Here is a 16,748-nt window from a genome sequence, read left to right on the forward strand (position 1 = left end):
ACAACATTATTAATGGCTGAATGTTTTAGCGTTTCTCTCTAAAAGCTGTTATTCTCTGGTTCAGGTCATCATGTGTGAAACGGTTCCCAGGAGCTTCGTTATAATACAGACACTCTTACAAAGCTGATACTATCTCCATGTTTTTCCTCCCAGAATGTCCTAAATCTCTGATTGGACCAATATTACTGCATGTTGTTATCAGATCAGTCTGAGCCAATAAACTGTCTCCATATTAGGGACAATTACAGTTATATAAAGTCCAGATGTGTGCATGAAGGTATTGTGAGTGAGTTGGAGGCAGCTGTCCGTCGTGTCCGTAAATCCCTCCAGTCATTTAACTCAAAACATTCACTGGTGAGTCTCATGTTTAGCAAGAAGACGTCCGTCATCATCATCATCTTCATCATCATCATCAACAACCTGACATGAACAGGAACATCACACCTGAGTGGGTCTCAGCTGTGATGGACAAAATATGGCTTCTTGTATTGACTAATATAATGTTAATTTAAAAAAAAAATCAGTCATTCTAAGATATATTAAAAAGTGATGCAGTTAGATTTGGATTCTTTAGTGCTAGGGTCCCATGATGCACCTGTGCTGCGGATGAACGTGTCACTGGCACACCTGAACCAAACCTGATATACGTCTACGTGTATAAGGTAGTTTGAAAAGGAGATAAACATCACGTTAGCCGCTACCTGTCTAACACACCTAACAGACCGAGCAGTCACTGGTCAATTGTGTTGACTTCCACTGTCTCAAGGTGCATTGTGGGTAATGTAGGCGGTCAGTTTTGACAAGGAAGAGGAATGCCTGGCTCTGCCAGTACAATTTATATTTAGAGTGATATGGTATGAGAATGTTAAATGTATGTTATGTTTTAACACCTGGCTGAAGGTCGATTAAGTCAAACTATAATGCAGCAAAAGAAGATCAAATTATAAATGTTTTTCCAAGAGTAATAGAATCTACATCCAGAGAATCAATGCAGCGACGAAGCATTCACATTCGCTCACTCTCAACAAACAGGCTGCGGTTACACACACACACACACACACACACACACACACACACACACACACACACACACACACACACACACACACACACACACACACACACACACACACACACACACACACACACACACACACACACACACACACACACACACTCTATTACCAGTGATGTGATGCAAGTCTTTGTAGGACAGTGTAAGAAGACGGCAGTTGCTTCAGATTCGTGGTGTGTTTCACTGATTGAGGACACAAAAACTGAGGAAACTAAAACATATTTCTGAAACACATTAATTAAGAAATCTGTGCTGACAGGTCTGAAAAAACAGTTTATCTCTCTCTAGCAAGGGAAACTAAAGAAGGTGTAGCCCAGTATGTTACATTACAAACATCCATCCTGACGGATCGTCAGCTATTCACCATGAAGATTTCTTTTGACAAGAGAACTTCAGCCTTCTTCAAGTCCACATCCCATAATTTATTTAAAGAGTCAGCACAGTCATGGAGCTTATTAGATGCTTAAATAAACTACATTTTATTTTAGCCTTCTTTTTGTCTGTCTCCAAGAAACCAAGAATCTTCTGTTTCAAAATTCACTGAGAATTTGACAGTAAATCTGACAAAACAGCTGATTCCATGAGAAACAAAAGCTCGACAGGAACAGAAACACGGATCAAGGCTGAGCATCAGTTGGCTGGATTTACTGCAACACTAACCACCACATACACCAACGAGCTGTTAGTAGAACATACATGGTGTTAGTAGAACATACATGGTGTTAGTAGAACATACATGTTGTTTGTAGAATATACATGTTGTTTGTAGAACATACATGTTGTTAGTAGAACATACATGGTGTTAGTAGAACATACATGTTGTTTGTAGAATATACATGTTGTCTGTAGAACATACATGGTGTTTGCAGAACATACATGTTTGTAGAACATACATGGTGTTTGTAGAACATGCATGGTGTTAGTAGAACATACATGTTGTTTGTAGAACATACATGGTGTTAGTAGAACATACATGGTGTTTGTAGAACATACATGGTGTTAGTAGAACATACATGGTGTTAGTAGAACATACATGTTGTTTGTAGAACATACATGGCGCTTGTGAGCATGAGCCTGACTGGAAGTGTCAGGAAATAACATTAAAAGGTTAAAGATGGAAAGAGCTCGGTTAAATCAGGACACAGTGACGGGAGGAAGAAGAGGCATTCTTATGATGACATCATATACAGTGAAGGCAACACTGAATAAAGAAACTAGTGAAGAGGAGAGAAACAGAATCAGAAGTAATTGAGCTCAATGTGACGTCAAAACATGTGCTGGAAGCAGATGTTCCAGATGAGGACCAACAAACAATGGATCAAAGTCTTGTTGGCAGTAAACGGGATTTCTAATATGTTTCCATCCCTCATCCATAAGCCCCGAGTTTTACTCATCTGGCCGCTGAAGGAGCCTCAGCAGAGTCTCCAGGAACGTTTCTTTGCTGATGAGCGTGACCTCTGACATCACTGTATCAGGGGACGAATGAAAAGATCAAAACATTACCACCACAACAACAACAACAACAACCATAACAACAACAACAACAACAACAACAACAACAGCCACAACCACAACCACAATGAATGCTGAGGAACTCTTATCGTCTTCTTCTACTTCTTTAGGTGCGTTTAGTGACAGTGAGACACGTGGATTCTTTGAGAATAACTTGCATCTACATGGAAAGTGTGTCTCATTACTGTCTCCACAGGATGTTCAGGGGCAGTATAAAGTGTGGGTCTTTGACAGAAATAAAGACAGCTATCTTAGTTTCACTTCCGTGGTACTCAAAGCAAGTTAAATAGATGTTGAGCTAAAACTGAGTCTGTGCTCAAACCCTCATGCAAAATCTACATTAAAAAAAATCATTCCATAAAAAGGTTCAGAACTGATCCTGTGATTTGATTTGATTTAATTTAAAAGACCTTAATCCACCGAGCATATATCTGATGGTTGCGTAATGCTACTGCATAAAATATAATCATCTTTATAGTTAAAGTGATAACCGACACGGGGATTACCATTTCATTTCCAAACAATGGTCAGTATTTGTAAAATTGAATACCACATTTACATAATTAAAATGATGTCAGTGAGGTCTATGATCTGATTCAGTGTTGTCTATTAAAGTCTATTACAGTAAATGATAAAAGTTAAATAATAAAATGTATTCATAGTGAAAAAAATATCCTCACGAAAGCAGGATAACTGAGTAGAAACAATCCTGTTATCACTGATCCTCCATCTGAATCTAATCATAACTTACTGAAAATAAATGAAGCAGCTCTCATGATAACTGGAGGTTTTTATTCTGAACATCACCTGCTTATCAAAGCAATTCATTTTACTTTCAGGAGATAAACAGTCATCACAATTAGAGAAACAGCCACGAGTCACCGCTGAAGTATTTTCTACGAGACACTCTGATTTGTCCGTACGTCCTTACGTCTGTACGTCTGTAGGTCCGTGCGTCCGTAAGAACATTTTCAGGGAATTTCAGGGAATTTCTTCAAATGTGGCACAAACTCTTAGTCCACAAAACATGTCGCTGGATGTTTTTTTATACCCTCAAGATGTGTTCTAATGGAACCCGTGAGCTTGAGGTTACAACATGAGAAGCCCTGTTCAAGTGGTTAGGTCATAAAAACGCTGTTGCTAGGTAACGGCAACATGGATGGTGTCTTAAGGCCACAGATGCTAACAGTTTAGAAGCGAAGATGTTGGATGTGTTGTTAGACTATGCAATATGCCGTACTGTACATAGACTGACAATATTTTGTTTTTAAGCTCTTATACATCACTAGCTTTTTAAGCTTTGAAATTATAGTCTCACTTGTGAAATATGTCTCATATGTTGGAATGTATTGTCTGTTTTTATGTGCTGATAGAAGACGTAGAGTTGTGACGTGGTGACGACCACCAGAGGGCGCCGTTTGTACGACTCTCCTCTCAACCCTGAGAATACGACGACATTTGAACGCAGCATAATTCAATAAAGGAGAGATCATTAGGAGGGAATAACTTTTTTGAGTGGCTGCTTTATAAAAAGATGTTCCAAGCGGATGTTGGAGGCAGAAAGGTGGAGGAGCTCAGTATGCAGATCTCCAAACATTTCTTTTATGTAGTGCAAAATCACGACAAGACATGTCAGGGCACTTAAGACAGGAACCTAACAATTCAACAATTTCCACAAGTGACAGATGGAAGGAAAATCTCCAACAGAACCAGGCTCAGAGGTGGGCGGTCATCTGCCTCCACCGATTGGGGTGGGGGTGGGGGGTGACTGATGGAAAGTTCAGTTGAAGCTTCCAGGAAACCAGACGATGAGATGGTGATGGAGATGAGGAGGAGGGTTGAACACCAGATAGTCAGAGAGATGATTGGTCCAGACTTGTAGTGACGACAACATTATAAAGGAAAGACGTGACGGCAGAGAAACAGATAAAGAACAAGAAGATGAAATGTGAGGGAGTACATTTTCCTTATTGTACCTAAACACACACACACACACACACACACACATATATATATATATATATATATACAGTATATATATATATGTGTGTGTATATCCAAAAGGTTAACTACAATATAATGTTCTGCAGAAACCCTTTTAACACCATAACTGAAGAACATATTTCACATTTGGTCAGATACTGAATTGATGACACTAATCAACCAACAGTGACATCACCCATGAAGTTCGGATCGGATTCACCATCTTGTTAGTTCGGAGCGGTTTGGAGCAGGAAGTGACCATATTTGGACGAGCTGGGGGAGGAGCCAGCGGTGGATCTGACCGATCTGATCGGAAACCTGACGATACTACGTCCCGCCCACCGATAGATGTAACCTGACTGCACCACAGGCCTGTCAATCAAACAGACACGCCCCCAAAAACAGGTCTTCTTGAATCTTCTTTTCTAATGAATGAGGGATTATTTTCAGATGGACCTCCAGAAAACTAATAAGAAGGAGTGACTTTAGCTAACAACACCGAGATAACTGATGGACACATTTGATTCACTTTGGATTTGATGAGAGAAGTTGAATGGGAGTCTATGGAGCAGGAGGCTTTTTGGAGGCGACCTCTAGTGGCACTCGCTGGTATTGCAGCTGAAGACACTTCTGGATCGGAACCATTTTTCAGACCTTCGAACATTTTTATATTCAGTTCATCGTGTCCACCTTGAAACTGTGCTGTCAGGTTGGAAATGTATGTGAAGCATTTTAGAGTTTGACTCCGGTCAATCAGCTTTAGTGGCCACGAATGGGAACACATGGCAGGATTCTTACAAAGTCTCTCTCCTTTCTCCACTAAGGTGTTTCCGTTTCACAGAAGTGGTCGTAACCTGGTAAACCATCCAACAGCTTGATTCGGTGTTCTGCTTTGTGTGAACCTTCACAACAACAACACGCCTCCTTCTGACTGAAGCCGGACACGCTGTAAAGTTGAGATGTTACAAACATTTCTTTAAATATCACCCGATGAATCGTCTTCACCACACAACTACTAATAGGCTGCTAGTTTACTATACGGTTAGTTGTCCGTCAAACTCTCAAGTTATTTATTTAATATCTTTTATTTAAAAAAAAACTTTGAGTACATAATTGTTATATACTGCATAAAAAGATAAGTATGAATTTTGATTATTACAGTAGGGGAATCTGAAGTTTGATAGGTGGCTAACCACACATTGCTTCGTTAGCATCTGGCTGCGCCCTTCGCAGCTAGCAAAAACAACTTATGACAGTTTTTTTTAAAGTATGAATGCTTTTAGAGGATCATACAGATTACCTCAATACATGAATATCGGCTATATGATGTTTTTACAGAGTTCTTGAGTTTCTGCAACTTTAGCACAAAATTAGCATGATGAGGTTGAAAAAGACCAGAACGTTCCTTAAGTTTTCTTTACCTGCAAGCACAAACAGACTCTTTTCCTTTGAATCATTAATAAAATATCAAACACATGATGGCTGAACATGTGATGGTGACAGTGTGAAGCTATTTCTGCAAGAAAGAAGCCTCATCTAAACATTTACAGTTTAAAAGTTATAATAAAACCTTCAGCTGTCAGTATTAATGCCTGGATCAGAAGGAGGCGCTGGTAAATATGCATATGCACATGTACATGTACATCTGTATGTATATTTCGCTAAATGCTTTCATCTCTCATGTTGAAGCTGTTTTCCAACTGCTGGTATTTGCATTAACAGTGCTGAGAAAGTTTCAGGAGAAATGTCGGCACACTTTTCCAGCAGCAGCCATTTGTTCTCATACCATGGAGACGGGCAGTAACTGTTGGAACCTACAGGTACTTCAGAACCCTCCCCATCAGCCCATGGACCCAACCCAGACGGCCAGATCTAAATACAGGCAGCATGCAGCCATATACAAGTTGTTAGACAGTTACACTAACACAGGAAGTACACACACGTATACACAAACCCCCAAAAGGCACCGGAGCATGTCAGTGGAGTGTAATCCCTCTTAATCCACACAAACAGCAAACAGTCACTGGATGAGGACTGTGTGTGTGTGTGTGTGTGTGTGTGTGTGTGTGTGTGTGTGTGTATGTGTGTATAATTTCTGTGTTATTGTGAGGACCATCTTAATTTTGAAGATTGAGGGTAGTTTAATGAACAGATTTGAATACAAGAAAAGTAAAAAGAAGAAGATTATGATATGATGAATTTTGAACACAGCACAATGTAATTGTAACTGAAAGGAAATTTATTAATAAAATAATTTTACATAACACAGAAATGCATCAAACACTCAGCTGTTAGTTTCAGTTTTACAGGGGGATTTGTATCAAAGTGCATCACAAAAAACATAGCAAATTGTCTCATCAATATGATAAATTAAACCATTCAATCAAAAATAAATTGAATGGATTTCAGCCTCCCCTGCTAATACAACCCTCTATCACAGCAAAGCGAGAAATAGACACGCCAGTCCACTCCAGCAAAACGTGAGGTAGCCACGCGTTGCGCCATTTAGGCGTGAATGTTACACGTTTTCCTGGAGTGGACGAAAATTAAACTTACTGCATGCTTTGGGCCATGTGATTTACAGGAAAATGAAACCATCCATCCATCCATTATCTATACCCGCTTTATCCAGGATCACGGGGGTCAGGGCCTATCCCAGCTCACTTTTTGGCAAAGGCAGGGTTCACCTGGACAGATCACCAGTCCATCACAGAACCAACACATAGAGACAGAAGGAAACAAAGACTGTTCATGCTCTCATTCACACCTCAGGGACATTTGTGGAATCAACAGTTAACCTGACATGCATGTCTTTAGACTGTGGGAGGAAGTCGGAGTACCAAAAGAACCGAGAGAACCGAGAAAACCAAGAGAACCCACGCAGGCACACGGATAACATGCAGACTGCAAAAAGGCCCAGGCCACCTTCTCACTGTGAGGCGACAGTGTTAACTACTGCCCCAGGAAAATGGGACTTTTAGCAAAAACACATTTTTGGAGTTGGGAAACAAAAAAACATTCACATTGACCTCCTGGATTTGAACCTCATGCCAGTCTGAGTCTAATGCCACCAGGGAACCCCTCTTTCCACCTGTTACTAATCTCAAAACCTCTGCTGTCTGAGACAGCCTATAGCGTGGCTCCCTTAGTTTTTCTGTAGTGGACCGTCGTGTCTATTTCACGCTTTGCCGTGATACCGGGTTGGGAAATATGTGACGCAGCTAGGACAGAGGCCTCAAGGTGAGGCACAGGGCCCATTCAGTCTGGAAAGAGCCATGTAGAAAATCTGGAACAAATGTTACTTAAAAATATGAAATCAACCATACCATCATCTTTTTAATATTAAACTTTACAATAGCCACATTTACATAGAGAACAATATTCCAATTAAAGACAGCTGAACGGCTCAATGCTCCATAAAACCATCTCAGCCAGACGGGGAGTTTAAACCTTTTCATAAGCCCAACTGTAGCATGTACATGTAGCATGCAGTTAAAAATGACTGCAACAGATCAGGTCAGGCTGTCTGTGATTCGGTTGGTTATTTATTAGAAATACAAACAACTGAAGAAGGATAATTGTATGTAATCTGTCAGGTTTTGTTCTGAAAGGTTTTGGTGGAGGTTTGGAGTTATTTTCCTGTCATGTTCTTTCATGGAAGCACAGCGGTGAGTCAGCACCTCTTCTTTTATTAATATGACTATTTGTGGATCTTTGTTTCACAGCGGGGAGAGGAAGATGTCTGTTTGTTATTGTTGGCTATGTCTCAATATTTATCGTCACTTATTAGCGATGGGTGAGCTGATAGGTCAGCCTCGACTGCACTTTCACTGCATGAATGCATTGTTTTCCCCCCAAGATCCTGAATCTGCTGCTGCACAGTCGTTGTGAATGGCAGCACACTACCTCACATTTACTTAAATAAATATGTAATTTTTAAAGATGCCATTTAGAAATGAGTAAAAATAGTATATAAAAATTCAAAGTAATGCTGGTAGAGGACTAACTGAGGAAAATGCTAAAGAGGAATGTGTGTACAATCAATACAAGGAGTCTGTGAATGTTTGTAGGTTTAAGCAGCTCTTTGAAAATGAGTACATTGTTTGTTGCCACTTATCTCTACTTTACTGCTTTAAGTTCACCAAAGGTGACATAATTATGTTTAACATGTAACAAAATGTACAAATCTGAGTTTTCATTTCGAGCACAAAATGTTGGTGTAAGAGTGAAATATATTGTTTGGTGATTTCAATGTAGGCTGATAAATATAAATTCAAGCCTTTTAGAATTGATTCTTTGTACACAAATCAAACAAAAAGTATATTTCTTACACACCAGAAAACTAATAAGAAGGAATGACTTTAGCTAACAACATCGAGATAACTGATGGACACATTTTATTCACTTTGGATTTGATGAGAGAAGTTGAATGGGAGTCTATGGAGCCGGAGGCTTTTTGGAGCCGACCTCTAGTGGCACTCGCTGGTATTGCAGCTGAAGACACTTCTGGATCGGCCTTGTTTTTCAGACCTGAAGCTACGAACACTTTTATATCCAGTCTGTGGGTGTATTCAGGTTTCCAGTGTCGGTGAGCGGGGCCTAGTGTCCTCAGGTTCCATCATTAAAATAAGTGATGGTAAAACGGATTATTGACAACTATGAGTTGAAAACCACATGTTGAACGATACGTTTCAAGCATTAAATTCTTCATCTTTGGTAAGTAAATGTGAAACATCACCGATTCGGGTTGTTTGGCATCAATTCCTCCATTTCACTGGCAGCCGTCTTGCATCCTCACAACTCGGCTATAAAAAGACTGCATAAAAAAAATGCATTTTCAACCCTGATTCCCTAGTCGTCATCGTAATCATCATCACCACCATCGCTACCACTACCACTAGTTCAGAGCTCATTTTTGTCTCCGTTGTGTTGCCTGTAGCAGGATTGTGTAGCTGTTGTGCCAAAAATGAAGCGCTTGTGTCAGAACAGAAAAGTTGAGGTGGCACCTCAACTTTTCTTTTCGGAGGCCACTTCGCTGAAAAGACAGAAAACTGATTAAAGAAGACAAATGTCGAAACACCTCGAGAGACACTTCAAACTGAAAAGCAGCACAAAGGTTTTTCTGTCTCCCCCAGAACAGTTTTAGATTTCAGATGAACTTCATCTCAATCTTCTCTGTGAAAACCTGTTTTTCAGCTTGATATTAAATAGTGAAAAACAGAAACATGCTCATTTCAGCAGCATTTTTTCCTCTTTTTGCATCCCGATCATATCTTTTCCTCCTCCTTTACTTTAACAAATCACTACAAGGTGATTCAGGGCTTTTTTGTATTTCCTTCTTTTTAAGTGATTAAATATGCAGCGATGTTTTGCCTTCTTCTTGCTTTTTTTTTCCTGTCAGTGCAAAGCCTTGTCTCGGCTCTGTGCTGCAAGGCTGTGGCGCCTGCAGTTGAAGTGCTCCAGCTCTGTGCTGCTGGTAGTTATAAATAAAAGTCATCTTGTTCTGTTGTAGTCTGACCCTGCATCTGCCTGCAGCTGCTACTTAAGTGATCTCTGCGGAGCTCCGGCTGGCATTTGGGGGAAGAAGGAGGAAGAATAGAGGAAGGAGGAGCTTGTGTGAAACGACAACTGCAAGCAGTCCTTTATATTTACCTCAGTTTGTAAAGGAGATATGAGGTTTATGTGTGTGTGTGTGTGTGCACTGGCGGGATCTGATGCATTTTTGTGTGTTTGTCTATGTGCCTCTGGTGCTTTGCAGGGAGGGGTTAAACTCTCCAGCGATGCTCCATGGAGCGCGATGAAAGGAGAGGTACTCTGGGACAACACAAGCCATTCCAAATAGCACTCAGTCTGAATAATGCAGCAGTATGAAGGAGGGAGGTGGGGGGATGGAAAAGGAGGAGGAGGAGAAGAGATGAAGAATTTCAGGAGAGGGTGTGAGAGAGATAGTGTTCAGAGTAAAAGAGTTACAGTCTGAAGGGAGCGCAGTGAAAGGTGGAGGAGATAAGGGAGGGCGCGACAACAGGAGAAGAAATGAGGGGAGGACTGATTCTAGAAGATACAGGAGAGGAGGAGAGGAAATGGTAGAGTAGGAGGAGAAGGAGAGGAGGAAGATGGTAGAGTAGGAGGAGGAGGAGAGGAGGAAGATGGTAGAGGAGAAGGAGGAGAGGAGGAAGATGGTAGAGTAGGAGGAGGAGGAGAGGAGGAAGATGGTAGAGGAGGCAGGAGGTGGAAAGAAAGCACGAATAATAACACAACTATCTGTACATAAAAAATACCCCAAAAAGAAAAAGCTTTCCTGAAAGCTGAAAGGCTTCTCTTAAAGCACTAATAATAACTGTACAGCGCTGCTCTCTGATTGGACGAGAAGAAATCCCAACAGCATCTTAGAGTCGAGGCTGTTTCACCCGGCGCATTTGGCACTTAGCAATAAACTTAAATCTATACTACAAGTTCTTATGATGCAGTATGAATATTGGAAAGCACGATGCAACACAAAGACAGCAGATGACCTTCTGCGGTCATTGTGTCTGAAGAATAAAGTGTGTAGTATGTTTGTTTATGACGTGTAGACGTTGTAAACAACGCTGCAAAGCCCCATTCACCTTAATACGGTAGATTATGTAACTTAGAAACTATGACAGCTCCTATATGTCATATCAATCACTAACTGCTGCTTTAAATGAGAGTGTGTTAAGGAATAGTTTGACATCATGGTCAATCTGCTGTGATAAAATTGAACAGCTCTGTTGTTGAAAATGGGCTCATTGTTGCACAGTTTGTAGGAACTGTCTGTTGAATAGCTGAATTATAAACCACATGGGGTTCGATTTCTGAAGATAAACCTTCGAGGAGGGAAAACAAAGAATCCTAATGAGTGTAGTGGGGCTCCTCCAGGAGATCATCTGAAGAAGACAATAAAGATCTGAAAAGTGTCAACATTCTGGAAATGAATGCTCATCAGATGGTTGAACATTTGAATTTGAATCATTATCACATACAGCCCTCCTCACCATGACAGCGTGCTTTCACTGCACCCACAAGTGTACAGCCTCGTATCACTAGTATGTAATACACACAGCCGTCCACCAAGGGGGCATGTCTGTTTAAATGGACCTCTTCGTTACAACAGAGGAAGTCGTGTTAACCGTATGCTCAGCGTTCAGGTGGTTAGGGCGTAAAAACAACATGGATGGTGTCTAGAAGCCACAGAGGCCAACAATTTAGCAAGCTAATGGGGGTGGGGGGGTAACATAATGCAGGGGCAGATTAAATGTTATTGGGAACAAATGGATGACGAGGCCTAAAAGGAATCAATTCCTAATGTAGGAATGAAGTGAACAAGGCACTGACTCACTCTTCATACTATATACTATATATATATATACTATATACTGTACTATATATATACACTATATATACTATATTATTAGCTAAATGTAATATATATATATATATATATATACATACACATATATATATAATATAACGTCAGCTGTAGACATGCAAGTCACAAAAGGTGAAAAACTAAAATAGTTTTGATTCCAACGGGGACCAAAAACAGGAAGATTGTGTTGATTTGAATTTTCCTGAAGACAGTGATCCAAGTTAAAAGGATCAGAAATCAAACAGGCTGGAGATCGACGAGGAAGACAGTTGACAGGAGGCAGAAGTGACTGATGGTATGTAAGCAGAGCGACTTGATGAGCTGAGAGGAAACAGTTGATGACTGGCAGCAGGTAGGAGGTTGGGCACTTCATTGGATCAGCCAGAGGGATGCACACTCTAAACTGCTGGGATTGGTTGTTTATCTGTCAATCAGCTGGTCCCCGCCCTTAACCTTAACCCTCCTACAAAGTTAGAACTATCAGCAGAGCATCCTTCCCACCGATCCATCTAGCACCAGCCCACAAAGGAGTGTTTGAAAGCATGGAAAGCAGACACCAGAGAATAATACTGAATATGACTTCAGGACAAAAACAAACAAAGATGAAAATGAAAAAGATTTGAAGTCATGGAAGCTTTTAATATCTTAAACTGTCCAGGTTCAAACCTTTAACAACACAGAGCAGATAAATCCATCATCCTGGCAGCTCTTTTTGTACATTTCTACAACAAATGCTGGTTTGATGTGAAATATTTAAATGCTAGAAAAAAAAAGATTTTGTTGTGTGAATCATCCAGTGTGACAAACATGAACAGCATAATTTTAGTATTAATAATAGGCTCCTAAAAAAAGGCAACACACACGGTGACAACAATGACAGTTAATGGGGTTAAATGTTAATTTCACAAAAAATAAACCAGGAATAACTACAACAAAAGAATCACAAACACATAAAAACAAGATGGATGACAACCAGAGGTTCATATTTAGAAAATTCCCTGAATGATTTGTTCATTTAAAAGAACAATAACCTGTGATTTTAACAGAGAAAGCTCCATAAAGGCTCGCTGAAAACAACAATTTCTCTGACATCACCGCTGTAAGAATATTTCAAACCGCGACTTTACCGCTAACACTCTCAGGTTGATGGCTTGTTAAAAGGAAGGAAATCTAATTTGGAGGATTCACAAATGGAATATGCACTACATCAGAGGCGTAACTGGAGAGGAGAGCAGCTGGCAGCTGGAGAGGACGAGACGAAGAGGACCTGAGAGGAGAGATTATAAATTCACATATTTCTAGTTTCCAAACGTGCTGCTGTCAGTGTGTGTTTAAACAGCATCTTTGTAACGTTGAGGTTTAATGTCCTCCAACCATTCTGCCCCTTTCATTTCATCTTTGGGAAGGAATGTTTGTTCTATTAGTAACCCGGCAGGTATCTGTTTGTGTTTGTACTGTTTTTATGTCGTGAAATGAAGCCCGATGAGCCGAACAATGTATCGTGAGAAATCAAAGAGAAAAACACCAACAAAGACTTGAAGGACTGTTTGTTCGAGTACTTAAAAAACTCATTATTCACCCTTAAAACACCTACCACGCACCTGGACTCAATCAGCCCATCGACCTCCTCCTGCTGAAATACCTCGGACCCGGAGCTGCTCAGCGCCACATTGTCAAGTTTCCTGCAGTGGTAACGCTGATTGCCATTTTACAAAGTAATTCGAACTCCTGAAAAGTCTGTTCCTGACTCCTCCATGTTTGTGTTTAGTTGACCTGCCTGTCTGACCTTAGTCTCCGGGGGGCATGCTGTGGTGTCTACTGGACTTCAGCAGTCGAGCCACGCTGAGTGTTCTGCTACTCTCAGACACCGCTCTGCTCTCACCACCTCAACTGGACCAAGAATCTCCACCTCTTAACGAAGCATCGGTTCTAATGAAGCATTGGTCCAAACGAAGCATCACGAAGCATCGGTCCGAATGAAGCATCGGTCCTAACGAAGCATCGGTCCTAACGAAGCATCGGTCCAAACGAAGCATCAGTCCTAACGAAGCATCGGTCCTAACGAAGCATCATGAAGCATCGGTCCTAACGAAGCATCAGTCCTAACGAAGCATCACGAAGCATCGGCCCTAACGAAGCATCGGCCCTAACGAAGCATCACGAAGCATCGGTCCTAACAAAGCATCACGAAGCATCGGCCCTAATGAAGCATCACGATGCATCAGTCCTAACGAAGCATCGGTCCTAACGAAGCATCGGTCCTAACGAAGCATCACGAAGCATCGGTCCTAACGAAGCATCACGAAGCATTGGCCCTAACGAAGCATCGGCCCTAACGAAGCATCACGAAGCATCGGTCCTAATGAAGCATCGGTCCTAACAAAGCATCACGAAGCATCGGCCCTAACGAAGCATCACGAAGCATCGGCCCTAACGAAGCATCGGTCCTAATAACGCATCACGAAGCATCGGTCCGAACGAAGCATCACGAAGCATCGGTCCTAATGACGCATCACGAAGCATCAGTCCTAACGAAGCATCACGAAGCATCGGTCCTAACAAAGCATCACGAAGCATCGATCCTAATGAAGCATCAGTCCAAACGAAGTGTCACGAAGCATCGGTCCTAACGAAGCATCGGTCCAAATGAAGCATCAAGAAGCATCGGTCCTAACGAAGCATCGGTCCTAACAAAGCATCACGAAGCATCGATCCTAACGAAGCATCAGTCCAAACGAAGCGTCACGAAGCATCAGTCCTAACGAAGCATTGGTCCTAACGAAACATCGGTCCTAACGAAGCATCACGAAGCATCGGTCCTAACGAAGCATCGGTCCTAACGAAGCATCACGAAGCATCGATCCTAACGAAGCATCGGTCCTAATGACGCATCACTAAGCATCGGTCCTAACGAAGCATCACGAAGCATCGGTCCTAACGAAGCATCACGAAGCATCGGTTCTAACGAAGCATCACGAAGCATCGATCCTAACGAAGCATCGGTCCTAATGACGCATCACGAAGCATCGATCCTAACGAAGCATCGATCCTAATGACGCATCACGAAGCATCGGTCCTAACGAAGCATCACGAAGCATCGGTCCTAACGAAGCATTACGAAGCATCGGTCCTAATGACGCATTGGTCCTAACGAAGCCTGAATGACGTGATAAGTCCCTGTTCATTAATGTTACAGTTTTAATCCTTGAGATTGAATGTTTGACTAGAAGTCTTGCTGCTGCACTGACCCTTTACTAAATATATCTCTGCACCGTCCTGATATTGGGCAGCCTTGGAAATCAGTTTTGTTAAAGGACCACAGTTTCAGGTCTGTCAAAAAAGGACTCTGCAGTTGTGTGTAAAGTCCTGTTATCTGTGTCGCACTGGGGACCAAAGATAAATCGCATTCCTGAATTTTTCAGATAGTTGTTGAACCTCTGTTGTCTGTTGTCGGACACCCTGCGAAGATAATCAGTTTAATTTTTTATTAAACAGGGTTTTGTACAGTAAAGCAACAGCGATGTGAAGCCAGCAGATGAACAGGGTCTTGATGTTAGCTTTAGCTATCTATTTCATTAATGACATTGTTCATTGTTCGTTGTTCATATGACGGGACAGTTTCAGTGAAAAGGTGCCACAAAGGGCCGGACTGAGCGTGTGAAAGGGGGTCGGAAACTCTTCAGCTCAGAGTAAACTGTGATACGCCAGCTTGAGGTTATTTAAAGAAGCCTAATCACCAAAATTTTAAATATATCCAGGTCATCTGATGAAGACCAGAAGCGGGAAATAAACCAACCTCACAGTACAATTGTTTGTTATAACGAGATTTAATGCTGGATATTTAAAGATTATAAACTTGATCCTTGAAAATTCTTGTAGACTTTGTTACTAACACTTCACATATAGCGGTTTCCAACGTTAGCCTGGTATTATCAAGCCCAGTATCAATGCACACGCAGCACACACGCCTGTCCACTAAAGGGAAGCATGTCTTTAACACTTGGAGTCGTCTAGAGGTGAGAAAAACACATACGTAAACACAGGCAGGTCACATGACGATGGTCATGTGACCAACGTCACTCTACGGAGGTATTGAGACTAAGTATAAAAGTTTGTGTAAGAAGGTGGTAGTCCGTGAATTTTACCCCCGCGGACAGTTTTCGATTACGGAAGTTAGCAAAGGTGTTTTTTGGAGGTATTTTTCCGAGGCAAAAATGTGACACAGATACGCTTCCCTCTGGTGGACATGCGTATGTATTACACGAAGATGCAGCATCACACCTAAATTCACTGTGTGAATATTTGGGACTGTACACTTTTCATTGGTTTCTTGTTGTTGCATCCAACTGGCCGTAGATCTCGGGTTAACTTTTTAAACTATTCAATCCGGCTTTAACCAATTAGCATTGACCACCATATACTTTCTGTTATGTGCTCAATCAGCAGAGTGCAATGCCATGTCGGTAAATGACCACTTTGCAGACTTCGCCTTCGATTCCTCCATATTTGCTGGCTTTGGTACAACTGTCTGTGTTGCTTCCATTATTGTTGCAACTACATTTCAAAACAAACAGCTCACTAGGTTGTTGCTGATTGGTCTGCCCTTTAGGGTGACTGAGCAAACCTTAAAGATGCTGTAAAGTAGAAATGAAAATGAGTTTTAAGTTCATCACAGAAGTATGGGTTGTTAACTATCCATCTAAATTTGAATGAAAAAAAACAGACAAGTTTTTAAATTAGGGTTTGAAATAGTGAGAAAATCCTCAGTTTTCTCTGCTCTGAGACTGGGGG

Source organism: Brachyistius frenatus, unplaced genomic scaffold (assembly GCF_029030835.1).
Source record: "Brachyistius frenatus isolate BFR_SWC_R1_liver_20210118 unplaced genomic scaffold, ASM2903083v1 Contig_214, whole genome shotgun sequence".
Lineage (NCBI taxonomy): Eukaryota > Metazoa > Chordata > Actinopteri > Embiotocidae > Brachyistius > Brachyistius frenatus.